Source organism: Gopherus evgoodei, chromosome 16, assembly GCF_007399415.2.
Source record: "Gopherus evgoodei ecotype Sinaloan lineage chromosome 16, rGopEvg1_v1.p, whole genome shotgun sequence".
NCBI classification, from domain to species: Eukaryota; Metazoa; Chordata; order Testudines; family Testudinidae; genus Gopherus; species Gopherus evgoodei.
In genome coordinates, this window is record NC_044337.1 from 13,020,555 (window position 1) to 13,035,114 (window position 14,560).

Below are 14,560 nucleotides of genomic sequence, written 5' to 3' on the forward strand. Positions count from 1 at the left end.
TCAAGAAAAGCGCTGGTAACTGTCTACATTGGATTACCAGCGCTGGATCACCAGCGCTGGATCCTCTATACCCGAGACAAAACGGGAGTACGGCCAGCGCTGCAAACAGGGAGTTGCAGCGCTGGCGGTGCCCTGCAGATGTGTACACCTTCAAAGTTGCAGCGCTGTAACTCCCTCACCAGCGCTGCAACTTTCTGATGTAGACAAGCCCTGAGTGGATGGAGGTTTTTCCTGGCCCACCAACAGCTCAGAGAGGAAAAGTTCCTTAGTCATATTGGAACAACACAGAGACTCCCCCACATCATTGATCCTCAAGTCTGGGCAGACGTGCCACGTCCATCCGTTTGAGTCCAGGGTGGGCAGGGCTCAGGCTGAAAACCAGCAAGCAATTTCCTAGTGGTACTGGCTAATAGTTAACAGGAAGAACGATAGTCTTGTGGCTCAGATGCAGGATTCCTGGGTTCTATATCTGATACTGAGTTGTGTGTCTTTAGGCAAGACACTTAACCACCCTGTTCCTTCATTTCCCCATCTGTCAGGTGAACATCATAACACCTGCCTTACAGGGGGATCATGAAGCTTAACCCATCTGTAAAGTGTTTTGTGCTCCTCAGACATAACATGCTGTAGCCACACAAGGGTTTTACAAAGACGCCTGTTTGAGCAAAGGAATCTAGAGCCAGCATGAAAGGAACCCCATATACAAGAGGGGCATCTCTTTGAGAGCTGTGCGCTGGGGCATTTGAGGAGCCTAGCTTGCCTCCACTGCCTGGTCGTGCAGCTCAGCAGACCAAACACAGAAGGTCCCAGCGCAGGTGATGTAAGGGAGTAGCCAGCCAACCACAGGAAGCACGAAGAGGCTGTCTGGGCAGTCCTTATCCATAGCTGTAGGTAACGCAGCAGAGGTGTCAGGTAAGAAGGTGCAGCTGTTGTGCACCAAGCCTTACACCACGTAAAGAAGAGAATAGGCACCGTCAGGTCTGGGCTTCTGCATCCAGGGATCCAAACTGCATGAGCCTCAAGGCAGGGGCCTGCTTCTCTTCTAAACCTGGAAATCCCCAAGCACACCTGCGGCACCACATAAATACACAATAGAAGTGACTGCATCTGAGACCCTTCCCCATCGCTTCTCTCCATAACAGAGAAGGTCCAGCCCAAGTGACAGAGGATCAGCAGGAGGATCCAGGATAGGGCAAAGGCTCAAATGAAAGCCCCGAGAAACTAAAAAGCATGCCTAAGAAAAGGGCAGTAGCCTGGGAAGACACAGGAGTCAGCTGACCGAGAGTCTGGAGGAGAGGTGCTGCTTGCAGAGCTGGGCCCTCACTCAGCACCTGCCACTATCCGGCTGCCAGCTCTCAGGCAGCAGCGCAGAAGTAGGGGTGGCATGGGATGGTATTGTCACCCTTACTTCTGTGCTGCTGCTGGCAGGGCGCTGCCTTCAGCGCTGGGTGCCCGGCCAACAGCTGCCGCTCTTTGGCTGCCCAGCACTGAAGGCAGTGCAGAAATAAGGGTGGCAATACTGCGAGCCTCCTAAAATAACCTGGTGACCCCCCCCCGCAACTCCCTTTTGGGTCAGGCCCCCCAATTTGAGAAATGCTGGTCTCCCCCATGAAATCTGTATCATGTAGGGTAAAAGCACACCAAAGACCAGATTTCACAGTCCATGATGCGTTTTTCATGGCCATGAATTTGGTAGGGCCCTAGCTGCTGATGACTCTAACTTAAGAAAGGAGACACATAGGCAACGTATCAGGAGCAGCTTCGTAGCAACAAGGCTCACTGACCTGTGGAGCCATCAGCCACCAAATTGGACAGAGGGGCTTATGGCATGGGCCAGTTAAAACACTGGCTAAGATACTGTAGGGCACAATCCTGCCCGGGACCCTGGGCCATAGAGGGGATGAGACCAAACGGGGCTTTTCTCAATCTAATTTGTATGACTGTGTAATTCAGTCAGACCTAGAGAACAGGCCCCAAAGGCCCAGCTAGGCCAGCTCCTGGGATTCTCCTTAGCTCAGGCCTCAGAGACCAGCCCCCAGGACTCTCCTCAGCCCAGGTGAAGTGGGCACCATATGAACATGGGGGCAGCCGATGTGTCGTCACTTGTTAAGGGGGGGAAACTTTTTCCTTTTTTCTATAATAAATTCCCCCACTTTCTTTGGGAAAATAATCAGGAAATTCTTCAGCCAGGCTCTAAATCTGAGCTCTAGTGGTCTTTGCCTTGGCAAGGTGGGATCTCCCTCTAGGACTCAGTGACCCATACTCTCACAATCCCCACACACCCCGCCTTTCCCTCCCTCCTCTCCCACCCACCAGGACTTTCGGTCAGTCGCAGTCCAAACCCGGGCAGCTGTGACTGAAAACAAAGCTATTTCACACACAATAACCTTCTGTCCATTCCCAGATGCTGACCGCTGCGGTGGACAGCGGCTAGGGCTGGAACCATTGAAGGTCCGTGCCAGGCCCCTGCTGGCAGGAGACAATGTTGGCAGTGATGGAGAGTAGGTATTTCAAAAGGTTTTGTTTTCAGATGACCCGCAGAGCCAGTGTGACCCTTCACCCCGAACTCTACCCACCCATGCTCCACAGTCCCAATAGCAACTGGCCACATTCCTGACCTTGGGGGGAAAAGTTTAAAAACTCTTAGTGAGGAAACAATAACAGTGTCATGGAATTGATTTAGGAGGGACTTTTTCCATCACAAAGGCGAAACAAAAGGGCTTGGAGCTGGGAAAGGGGCTCCGGCTCTTAGCTCAGGAAGGGAACTGAATTACTGTGTGATAGGAGACATCTTCCAGTGTGTGTGTGTGTGGGTGGGGGGGTGTTTGAATTCCACCTGTTAGTCCTCCTAGCTGCATCTCCACTCACGCACACTCCTGGCACTGCCTGCCTGGGCTACATTTTAGTCTAAGGCCAATCTTCAGGCTCTCTAACCTTTAACTTGCTGCAGAATCACTCCCCAAAGCCAGGGAAGAAGCATGAAAATCCTCCTGCAGCTCATGTTTCAGGGCAAGGGAGAGAGGGAGCCAGGCCTGCTAAGTAGAAACCATGCAGCTGAAGCTGTGAGAGATTTCAGAAGCCTGGTCCAGAGCCCACATCATGGGACCCAGAGAAGCAGTGGTCTGGAACTCCCCAGAACTCCTACACACAGGCTAGCTTGAGGGGAAGGGCCCATAGCACCAGCTGCGAAGTCTCCCTCAGGCAGAAGAAGCCTCTCTCACTGGAAGACAGTTGGCAAAGTCTTTCCCTCTCAGGAGGGACGATTTTGCCACAGTCCAACGAGGCATTTAAAAATCCCACTCAGAGCATTTTGCGGGGGGTTTTGCTGGTTCAGATGGTGTCAGAGCAACGGCCTAGCCAGTAGCTGAAGCTGTGGGACTTTGTGTCCCCCCGGGCAGGGCTAAGATGAGGCCACTTCTCAAGGACGCTTTCCAGCCCAGCCTATTTCCCATAGAGAGCCACACCATTGAGGGGAATTTGGCACAATCTGGGATTTTTTGAGGGTCTCAGCTGTGAATGTCTCACCTCTAGAGTCACTATGAAGGACATGCTCTGAATCTGCTGGGATCTCAGTTCTATAGCATCCGCCATTGCCCTGCCTACACACCAAGGCCACAACTCAGCCTCCCCTTGCTGGCTCAGTGACTCGCTCCTCATGTGAATCTGCCTCTGTGAGGGCTGATTGCCTGGGGCTGCCACCCCTTTGGGGAGATTGGGAAAGTGGGGAAGCCAGAGGGGGCTGAGGTAAGAAAAGCAGAAGGAGAGGGCAGCAAAAAGTAGCCCTGGGTGGTTCTTTTTCATGTTATTCAAGCTGCATTTTTAAGGGACTAATCCACCCGCCCTGCTCCCCAGCAGCACGTGGGCATGAAGGGTCCCACTTGCAGCAGGACTGGGGCCATTCCAGCAGGTGGTGATGGGTGGGGTGAAGATGGTGTACATCCATACACCACAGAGCCCCAGTCCACAGTCGCTCCTGGTGTGCTGTCACAGAGCCAAGGGCTGTGGATGGAAAGCCACAGGCCACTCTCCCTGACACAGGGTGGGTGCTGATGGGGTGCAGCCCATTCCAGCTCTGAAATTGGAGCTGTGGGTGAGGAGCAGCTTCTCTGCTTCTTCATGGCCTATGGAAGGGAAGGTCCTATTCCTCCTTGCGCCCCGTCCCAGGACATTGCTACTGCCCATGTACTCAGACTGTACCTTGCAGAAGGATTTGGGGCTTCAGCCAAAGCTACATCGTTCCTCTATTTGCTGGGTAAGAGGGAGGGCCAGTTTGAGGCTTGAACACTGAAATGGGCCCTCACGCCCTCTGTGTGCTTGTGGGAGTTTCACCCACCATCAGCCACACTCCCACGGAGGGGTGCTTTGGGTCGCAGGGTCTGCAAGTGCCAAGGGGAGAACACAGCTGGGGCAGAGACAGCAGACCTGCGCACAGGCAGGACTTGGACTGAGTGGAAACGGGAAGGAGGGAAATTGTCCTTGTTACAGTGCTTGTGCGCAGTTCAGTACATGACCTAGGGAGGTGACCAACATGGAAAGGGAGTTCTCTTGTGCCAAATGCTGAGCCCTCGAGCGCTGGCTGTGGGGGCAGCAGGGTGGGTGGGGAGAGCGAATGTGGTCCCTTCTGGGGGAGGAGGGCAGGTGTGATCTGGGCAGACTTTGGGAGTGAGAATACACACTCATGGGGACACCCAAGAGGGAAACAAAGCGTGGGCCACAGAATGTGTGGTAAAGACTGTGCGATCCTTGGGAATGTGAGCAGAGACATACCCCTACGTGTTGGGGCTAAGAGGCTTATGGGCCTAGTGGAGTCTTAAAGGCACCTCTGTTTTCTGCCCTAATGCCTGCCAGCAGTCAAAGCTCAACAAGGTGGCTGCAGAGCCGTGAGAGGTGTGCACTCCCATCTCCTCTCACCCCTGGAAGGGAGAGAGCAGAACCAGCAAGGGAAGTTGAGTCTTCCACCTGGCAGAGCAGAGAGGAGGCCTTCTCACCCAGCTACTGGCTGGTCCTGCCACAGCTCCTCTGGTGTTGTGCCAGTCCCTGGGTCAAAACAAGGATGCAATATGGGGGAGGGGGAAATTACTTTGATTCTAGTGTGCATTTCCTTGACATGTCACAAACTCGGGGCTGGCTCTCTAGGCCTCTCACAGGCCACACTCATCCTTGACTCAGAGGCCTGTAGGTCATTGGAAAATCAGCCACCCTGCCTGACTTTGGTACCTGCCAGTCCAGTGCCATCCACGCAGCAACCCTGTTGTGACCAGAATTCTTTTGGAGCAGTGGCTGGCAGCAGGGATTCTTGGGTAATATTCAGACATAAGGCACTGCATTGTGGGATGGTGTGAGAAGGTCCAGCAGAGCTGGTGCAGCTGCAATGCTTATGTCTTCTTGGCAAGACTGGAGAACCTGCTGAGGCTGCCCCAGACCTGAGCTAACACCCTCATCCAGGGCCTACAGCCAATGCTGGTAAAATGCCTGGGGTGGTTGTTGCATGTGCATGCAAGGTGCTGCATGCTCAGGTTGTTCCTAGCCAGGCTTTTCCACTTACTGCAGAGCAGCTCACAGAGGGTGTTTGCCTTTTGCTGTGAGGCAGCTCAAGGAGCTGGGTATGAAATCTCAGACACATGAGGGGGGATGGAGTGTTGGCGCCAACCAAGGAGAAACAAGACATTTCTATTTGCTGCAAGTCAGTAGCGGAGAGAGTCAGGGGAAAGATTAAACAAAAGCAGCCTCCAAACACAGTCTGGGTCAAACCCTCATTCCCACAGGGATGGAGGGGAAAGAGGGGCTATCACCTGTACAAAACTGGTCACAAACCGAGGCTCGGATCTGGCAATGCTCCACCCAGGCAGATCCCTGTGCCCACAAGGAGCTCTTTGCAGAATCAGGGCTTCAGTAAGCCACTCTACTCTGGCCTCTCTGGATACATGCCTCTGATGCTTCTCTCTCCGAGGCACTTTCTTGACTCATGGATACAGCCCCAGAAGGGGCAGAAACGAAAAGCCCTTGATTCTCTGTTCTGGTGGGCTCATTCACAGCCCCAAAGAGATGAACCCTCTTTCCCCCACCCCCCCACTCCTCAGTCATTGGGTTTTTAAAGAACAAACTGCCACTTGCCTCCTTCTGTGACCAGAGAGTCCACATGCTGGAGGAGAAAGAGTGACTCATCTGTGGGCTCCAATCAAAGGGGCTTTGTGAGATCCTTAACCCTTTGGCGTGCTGTGGAGGCATCAGCTCCCAGCACCACCAGTCACATGCCAGCACTGGGACTTGGGCCATCACAATGATAGATAGATAGATAGATAGATAGATAGATAGATAGATAGATAGATAGATAGATAGATAGATAGATAGATAGATAGATAGATAGATAGGATTTTGATACTGAGGCACTTAAATTAAGAAGACACAGATGCAGTCAAGCAACATTAGAAGTGAAACTTAATCAAATATTTTACCCATCAGAGAAGTGCTTTGATACCTTAATCCCCCTGCCCTCTCTCCAACCCCCCTTCAAAAGCCAATCCATCCTGGGCCCAATCCATCCCTTGGTCTTAAGCCCTCTGATTTACTCCAGGGAATGAACTTGTGTCTCCATCACATTTAGAAATCTAAGAAAATAGCTTCAGAAAACATCCAACTTACTGAGAGTTCCTTAGCGTTCGGAGCCTGCATCTCCTGCCACGAGGACAGTGTTCTGGCGCTGATGGGCTTTGGGAATGAACGAAAGGCTTTTTAACAGGACAAATATTTTTTTTTTGCTTTTCTGGGTGGATCGTCAGAGGGAAAGGCTGGAAACAAATTCACTGACTTTTTTTTTCCCCTCGTCCTATTTTTTTTCCTGGCAGCCTTTGGGAGGAAAGCAGCTGGCAAGGTGATGCTTTTTTGAAAAGGCCACTGCTTGTGAAAGAAGCATTCACTACTCTGTGAGCCTGAGGAAAGTCAGCGTTTTATCTTATCTCCAAAACAGGAGGATCAGTGCTGAAGGGGGGAAATAGAAGGCAGGGTTGGAAGTGAGAAGATGTTCTGCCCACTCCTCAGAGCTGGGAATATTATTTTTATTTGAAACCAGGAGCCTAAAGTCAGGTGCAAGGGCGACTTTCAAACCGTGCTGTGCTGTGTTTACTCAGAATCAAAACTAAAGCCAATGACATCATGTTTTTTTCCAGGCTGAAATTTCATTTGCAGATGACTTCCTCTACAGACTGGAAGTATTCAGGCTCTGAAGCAAAGAGGAACAGAATTGCTCTGAAAGAGACATTACTGTCTATGCTAACAAGAAAATAGGCTTCTTTTGCTAAAATGCATCGTGTGATTGTTTTATAAGTTGCCATCTATATGACTTGGGACTAGAAAGAGTGCTCCTCTCCAAGCATCTGAGAGAAAGGCAGAGCAGCTATAAATCAAACACTGGAATCTGTTATTTTGCTGTTTGAAGGAGCCCATCCTAATCTTTAGACTAAACCATCCGAAGTGAAAAGTTCTCTTCAAGAGGAGCACATTTTTCCACCTTGAAAATCTGTGAGGTTTGAATTCAATGGTGCGATTCTCTCCCCACCCCCCAGCAGCCTGTGAGGGTCCAGAACCTGGGTTCACTTCTTTTGACTCTTCCCTGTTAATTTTGTTTAGAAACTTGTCAGGTTGGTACATAAAAGAGGTGGAAAGATCAATCCAATCTTTTCAGCAGTGTGGGAAAAAGTATTTCACTAATCCATATTTATTGGTGTAAGAAACTGAATGGGGAGGGGGGGGCTAGCGCCCAGTAGTCAGGAGCAAAGGACATAAGGGACAGTTTAAGGCTGCCCTTTTCATAGCGGGGTCACATGTCACCAAAATCTTTTGCTTTGTCTTTGGATTGGTTACATTTTGTTCTCTTTTTTTCAATTGGGGTTGCCAAGCAACTAGCTAAGTCCAGCCAAGGTATTTTCTTTATTACAAGTGGAGCAGAAAGCAGCAAGGAGGAGAGAGAGAAAAAAAGGAAGAAGAAGAAGGAGAAGAAGAGAAGTTTAGACAATTAACATTTATAGGATCACATAACTTCATTAACTCAGTCAGTATTATAAGAGGGGGTGGAACATTAAGAATTAAATAAACTTAAAAGGAGGTTTGCAGCATCTGGGTTCTAAAACAATGCTAGGCTCCAAGCTACAACAATGGGTGCATCCCATTGCTTTGCAGCCTTCAAGGAAGAGATGGCTTTAATTTCCTAAAGACACTCATCAGGATTCCAGAGACCATGTAAAACCATTTTAGGATTCCTGAAGGAATCTGTTAGCAAGTTGTGGGGCAGAGTTTGAGTTGGAGTTTTTACTTCTGATTTTTACCTTGAAAAAATGGTTTGTTTAATATGAAAACAGAAGGGAGCCAGAAGAAACATTTGGAATGAGAGACCACTGGGGGATTTTCCAGCTGCTGAGGAATCAGACATCTTTTGAAAGGAGAGAGCAACATTTTCCTTTTTTTTTCAATTTGGCATTGGGTTTTTATTTTTCCTTTTGAACTTGTGATGCTGTTGACATGGCAGCTCCCACAAACTGAGACAGCTTAGAAATTGCTTTCACCATGCTGTGGCTTTTAGAGATGACTAGAGATTTCAGATGCCAAACTTGAGAAACTTTTTAAAAGCCTGATTTCCAGGAAGTGCTGAGCACCCACCCTCTGAAAATTAGCCCCCCCCCCAACTCCTTTAAGGTGTCTTTGGTTTGACACTCAAAGTCACTAATCACTTCTGAAAATCTTGGCCTCTGATTTTTGCTGAACACTATGGTCATCGCCAGTGCTAATATCTGTTATCAAAGTAGGGCTGTCCTCTGGCATGCCTCACCTACCCAGAACTCCCCCGGGAAGTCATTGAGAGGTTGCAGTGTCCAAGAATGCAGGATCAGGGCCCCTTTGGGACTGACCCTGCCACCACTGTGCCTAGCTTCAGAAGGAGTAGCTAGGTTTCTGGCTTGCAGAGAAGTCTTTGTAATTAAAATCTAATGCCTAAAATCTTCAAAATTGGACTGGACAAAACACTGGGGCCTGTTCTCTAGGGAGCAATCCTGCATTGGCAGTGGGATTCAGTGACCTCATGGCTCTTTTCCACTTTTAACTCCTATGAGTCTCTGGCTTCTGGGCCCAGCCCTGCCCTAAGCTATGCACACACAATTGCTGCCTGTGTCCACTCCCTTGGGGGGGATTCTGAGGCAGAATCGAGTCCCATGCTCGGAAGCCTGCCTGGTGGTTGGAGTGTTTGCAATATTCCCACTCAGTCCAGCTTCCTGAAATGCTTTACACAAACGTGTTCACGTTTGCGTTTCTCTCTCTGCTCATTAACTGTTTACTGCTCACAGCAGTAGAAGTACAGCTCCCAGACTTCGCTTGTGGGCTTTGAGCATCCATGGTCAGTGTAAGGGCCTTGCTATTCTGTACACAGCACGTGAGGACAGGACTTAACACTGGGCAATTGTATGGAATAAAAAAACAAAAAAAGGAGACAAATACAACCGTTGACTCTCTTCAGCAAAATATTTTAAGGTCAAATCTTTCTCCAGCCCTGAGCTTTTTCTCTCCTTCTGTTTGATCTTATTCTTTCATCAGCCTGCAATCGACACAGTAAGAAATAAACAAAAATATTATTTCTTACTAGCCAGCAGTGCCCTTCCCACGTGCTGGGCTTCATGCTATTAATTCATTGTATCTGCAGCCTCAAAATACACAGGAGGAAAATTATTGCAGGAAATAAGGTTATGGTAGTCACCAGTTTGATAGTGAATTTGATGTGTTAGAAAAAGTCCCCTAAACCTGGATCTAAAGTGCTGCTGAACAATATAGATACAGCTCAGCTTTTCTGTGCTGCTTACGGCCAAAGATAGAGCCATCCTGGGGGAAGATGACTGAAAAATATGCAGGTAGATCATAGAATGTTGATTAGCTCTTTGAAAGAAATCAGGACAGCTAATTATGGCTAAACCCCATTTCAGTGGCATTTAAAATCCCGAGAAGGAAAGTGGCAACAGCTATTCGCTGAAGAGCTGCTTTGTGTTATTATGCTGATTGCTATGTGTCCGTTTTTCAGCTGGGGTGAAGTTTGCCCAGCGTTTGTTTTATTTGTGTGTTAATTTCATTTGATCAAAGGAAGGGGAGGGAACGGGATAGCTAAAGAAAAGGACTCCCAACATTGTAAAAAGTTCAGTCCGCAGGAGGGATGGGAGAACTCTGTATAGGCAGAAGAGGCTGTGCAGGTTTGGAGCATGGCTGGAGGAGCGGTGGGATGCAGCACATCCAGCAGGCTTCTTGCCTCGCCGGTTAGCTGCTCACTTCGCTCCTCTGGTCATTTGTTTGTTTCACTTCTGCATGTCTTTGCTGGCTGCGATCTCTCGGCCCACCCTCCCTGAAACCCCCTTCGGCAGCTTCCCGGGAGCAGCAAACGGTGCCCTGTTCTCTCCCAAGGAAGGCTATTGCAGCTGTTATGCTTAAAAGTCAATAATATTCATTAGCGGAAAACAATGAGCATTATTTATCTGTTTTCATTGCAGCGCTCCATGGAGGGGGGAGCGGGGAGTGGACCCTTTTAACACTTTCACTGCAGAAAAAGGGGGCGCTAGCCGCTCGGGAGTGCCATGAAAATGAGAGCCCCGGGGCAGGGATGCTGTCTGGGGGGCGGAAGGGCTGGGGAGCTGCCGGCGGGGGGATCCCTTCACAAAACCGGAGTGAATGGAAACTCTCTCACACGATTAACGGTTCCGTTCGGAGCGGATGATCTCGCACGAGCTGTTATTACACATTTTCCACCATTCCTTAGACCCAAGATTTCACACACACACCCCCCCCGGAGACTAGATAGATAGATAGATGGGGGTGTATGGGGATAGACAGACAGGCAGTGATTCTATTCTAAGAGCTAAACAGCAACCAGCTGCTCCAAATACCCCATTTCTCTCCAGCCACAAGACCCGCAGGTCTCTCCTCTCCCCGGGCTGTTAAGGCCAGTACCGGTGTGAGTAAGGGAGCGAGAAGGGGGTTTGCTTTGGAGAAAAACGAGCTGAGCTGGGGAATGTGAGCAGACTTCAGAGCATCTGCAAAAAAAACCACCCCCCAACACCCCCCCCAAAAGAAAAGAAAAGAGAAAACCCACCCCCCATCCAAGCCCACCGCTTCAGCCCGGTGCTGATGAATAACCAGCCCGCCCGCTGGAAAACCAGCCGCGCCACTAGCTGGAGCCGGGAAAGGAAAAGGATCCGAGTGCTACGAAATTCACCAGAGAACTGGCCGGGGGAGCCGCAGCTCTTTCAACTCCCGAAGGCCCTGGGAGCTCTGGGGAGGCTTCGCCCTGCGAGGAGCCGGCCAGAGCGAGCAGGAGGGGCGAGCTGCGAGCACAAGCGGCTCCGCTCCTGCAAAAAAAAAAAACCAAAAAAACCCACAACACAACAAACAGGAGGAGGGCGGCTTGGCCCTGCGCGCGCGGCCGCACATTTGGGGCGCTGTGTCTTTAAGAGCTGGCTGGCTCCAGGTTGCAGCTGCTGTTTCTGTGCTATGGAGACAGTGGAGATTCATTACTCCTAAAACACAATGGGCATTTATCACCCTGTGGTGTTATTCAAATTCAGTACCAATTGAAGGCCATCCCCATTCTTTCCTAGCCTCCTCTGCAACCCATTTATTGTTGGGGGCTTCAACTAAAAACCCTTCAGGACCCGAGCGCAGCCTCCAGAGCCTTCTGAAATGTGCTCATCTCGGCAAGCCCCGTGCAGGAGGACAGGCTCCACCGCTGGCACCCGCAGCAACGTAGCCAGGAGCCCTGGCGGATTTGGGAAGTGCTTGGGTGGGAAGGATACAACATGGAGAAAGAGAGAGACGCAGCCGGTGGATGCGAGCAACAGACTTTTCACAAACAAAAGGGAAAAGCTGAAATCTCTCCCCCCCCCAGCAAAAAGGAAAAAAAAAGTCACTTGGGGGATCTTTGTGTGGAGCCGCAGGCGCAGGTATTGGAGAGCACGGTGTGTGGATGTGCATGCCTCTTCTGCATGACTTTAGCAAATCGGGGTTAACAGGTGCAGAACAAATAGATCTGGGGCTGGGGGTCCAAACACATGCTCGAAATAGACTCTTGTCTTTGGGAGAACCCCTGCACTTCGGCTGGGTTTGATTTTTTAACCAGTTAATAAAATCATAGTTATCTATAGACCTTATATAGCTATAAAACTGTCTGTAACTATGTATAGTTATAGATCTATGGAACTGCATATAAATGGGTGTTTCAATATTTTTCCATTATGTCCATATAAATCTGTGCATGTATATATTTGATTATAAATACTCTTTCTTTGCCAATAGGAAAAATCACTGAAACAGTTTATATATATAATTCCATCTCTATAGATAGCTATATCAGATTATATCCTCTAAATCTACAATTATATATAATGTACTATCTCAGTCGTTTTCCATGTAATAGATTATATTACATGGAAAGAGATATTACTTATAATCGATCTCTCTGTTTTGTTTGTTATGTTAAATTGTGTGTGTGTGTGTGTTTGTGTGTATATAAGGGCGTTTCAATCGTTTCCCCATATTGTAGTTAGATAGCTATTTCTCCGATTATATAATCTGCCTCTATGTAACATACCGTAGCTATCTATATGGGAAAGCTAATGAAACACACACACACGTGTGTGAATATGTATATGAAAATATTGAACCGGCTCAAAGATGCATGATCAATTTCCAAGTGGAATTAGAAAGCCAACAATTTAAAGACAGAAAACTGAAACCAGTGTACTGTTTGCAGAGGTGCTGATGCTGGTAGTTATAAATAAGCAAACGGTACATAATCTGAGAGGGAAACCGGAGAAGCAGATTCGTGTTGGTTTCAAATGTTGGGGTTTAAACCCGATGCGTTATTTTCTAACTAAATAGGGAAAATGTTCTTGACTTGGTGAAGAAGCTGCATTTGGAGGGAAGGATTGTTACTGGTGAGAATCCGATTTGGATTCTTCCCTCCCCCCTCCCTTTATATATCTACAGATCTTTATGAAGAGATTTTAAAATACACGGATTTCAAAAACATGCTGTTGGAAATGATTGATTTTTGTCCAAAGAGGGGGAATTCGATTCGATTTGACAGATGGAATGAGGAGAAAATCGCAAGCTTGTTCTCAGATTGTCGGGTTTGTGTAGAGGGAAGGGGCCATCCCTATACAAACTTGCCATCAAAGGCTGAGTTCTTTTCTTCTTATTATTACAGGTAATTCCCCTCTGCACTTCCACACACCCACACCCCCGAACAGAGAGAAATTTACAGCCAGTAACCGTTCAAATTCCCCTCTACATTTTGTTCACTAATTATTTATAAAAAATAAAGTAAAAACAAATACCCCTTTCTTGATTCAGATGCTAGATCAGGAATGTAGCCCCGTATATATACTAGGGAATTAAATCATTTGGGGTGAGAGGGTGACATGAAATCTCTCAAATCAGAACAGGGACCAGACGCTTCACAGCTATTATCAGAAACTTGGTCAGGGTGAAGGGAGAGTGGGAACTAAAATACGGGGCTCTGAAGCGCCGCTGACACGAGTGTTTTGGAGAAGGCTCGGTGCGTGGAGGTGCCCGGGGTGGGGAAGGACGGCGGGGGCTGCATGTGTGTGTGTGTTTGTGTTTTCTAGGAACCAGCCCGGATTTTCCTGGAAGATGCCTTCCCAAGCCTGGAATGCAGGAATCTCTGTTCCTGATTGTCCAAACGCAATTCTTGTGCAATGGAAACATACGAACCAAGAATTGTGTCTGGACATCTGTGGCAGAGATTTCACCTTCATCGCTTTGGTTTAGGGAGTTGATTTGAGGGCAAAAAAATTCCCTGGACCCCGTGTGCAGTAAGGTAATAAATATTCGTAACTGACAGCCGCTAAAACCCCTCATCTCGGAGGGATCTCCACAGGTCTCTACACTCAGCGGTTGTAGGTCTAAATATGTTTTGGGGTTTTTTTTAGTAATTCCCTATGTTTAGCTCCAACAAATATTTCAGTTCTAATGCGTCAGATAGTGGCGAGTCAAAGACTAACGCCGTTGCTCAGAGAGATTTTGTTCTTTGAAACGAATAACACGTTTAACCGCGGAGACTATTGTGTGTAGCTATTGAATTCTAACCTAGCTCGCTGGGTTTAAACCATCGAAGATTTTAATAAAACAAATTCAGTTTAAACTTTCCACGGGTTTTCTTTTGATCGGCTTTAAAATCAAAACCGCTGAAGGAAGGAAAGACCATTTTAAAACGTTTTTCAAAGCTTTTCTGGCTTAAACCCCCCCCCCCCCCAAAGCCCGGTGTAGTTATTTTACGCAACTGAAATTGTCTGGGGAAAAAAATCTACATCGATAAAAATAGCGGTAAAAAGATGAAGGAATAAAACGTTTTGATCATAATCAGAATTATGGGTAAAGTTGACTTTCCCAGGAAACCAGATTCAATAGATCTGATTCAAAGGGTGTCTAAGAACCGACCCCTCTTCTGGAGAATTGCTTCAAACCACCAAACCCACTAGCCACGACGACCTTTAATTTCCTCGTGGCTGCAAGTCGA

General features: G+C 48.3%; 1 protein-coding gene across 2 annotated transcripts in view; it reads right to left on the bottom strand.

Annotated features, from left to right (window-relative positions):
* Window positions 1-6,722, bottom strand: part of CERCAM (cerebral endothelial cell adhesion molecule) — a 38,057-nt gene extending 31,335 nt beyond the window's left edge. The window contains exon 1 of one of the 2 annotated variants that reach the window (XM_030535207.1): window positions 6,643-6,722. The gene's annotated coding sequence lies outside the window, so the exon portion shown is untranslated. The remainder of the gene's footprint in view (window positions 1-6,642) is intronic. The other variant, XM_030535208.1, reaches the window with a different exon arrangement.
* Window positions 6,723-14,560: the final 7,838 nt, after the last annotated feature.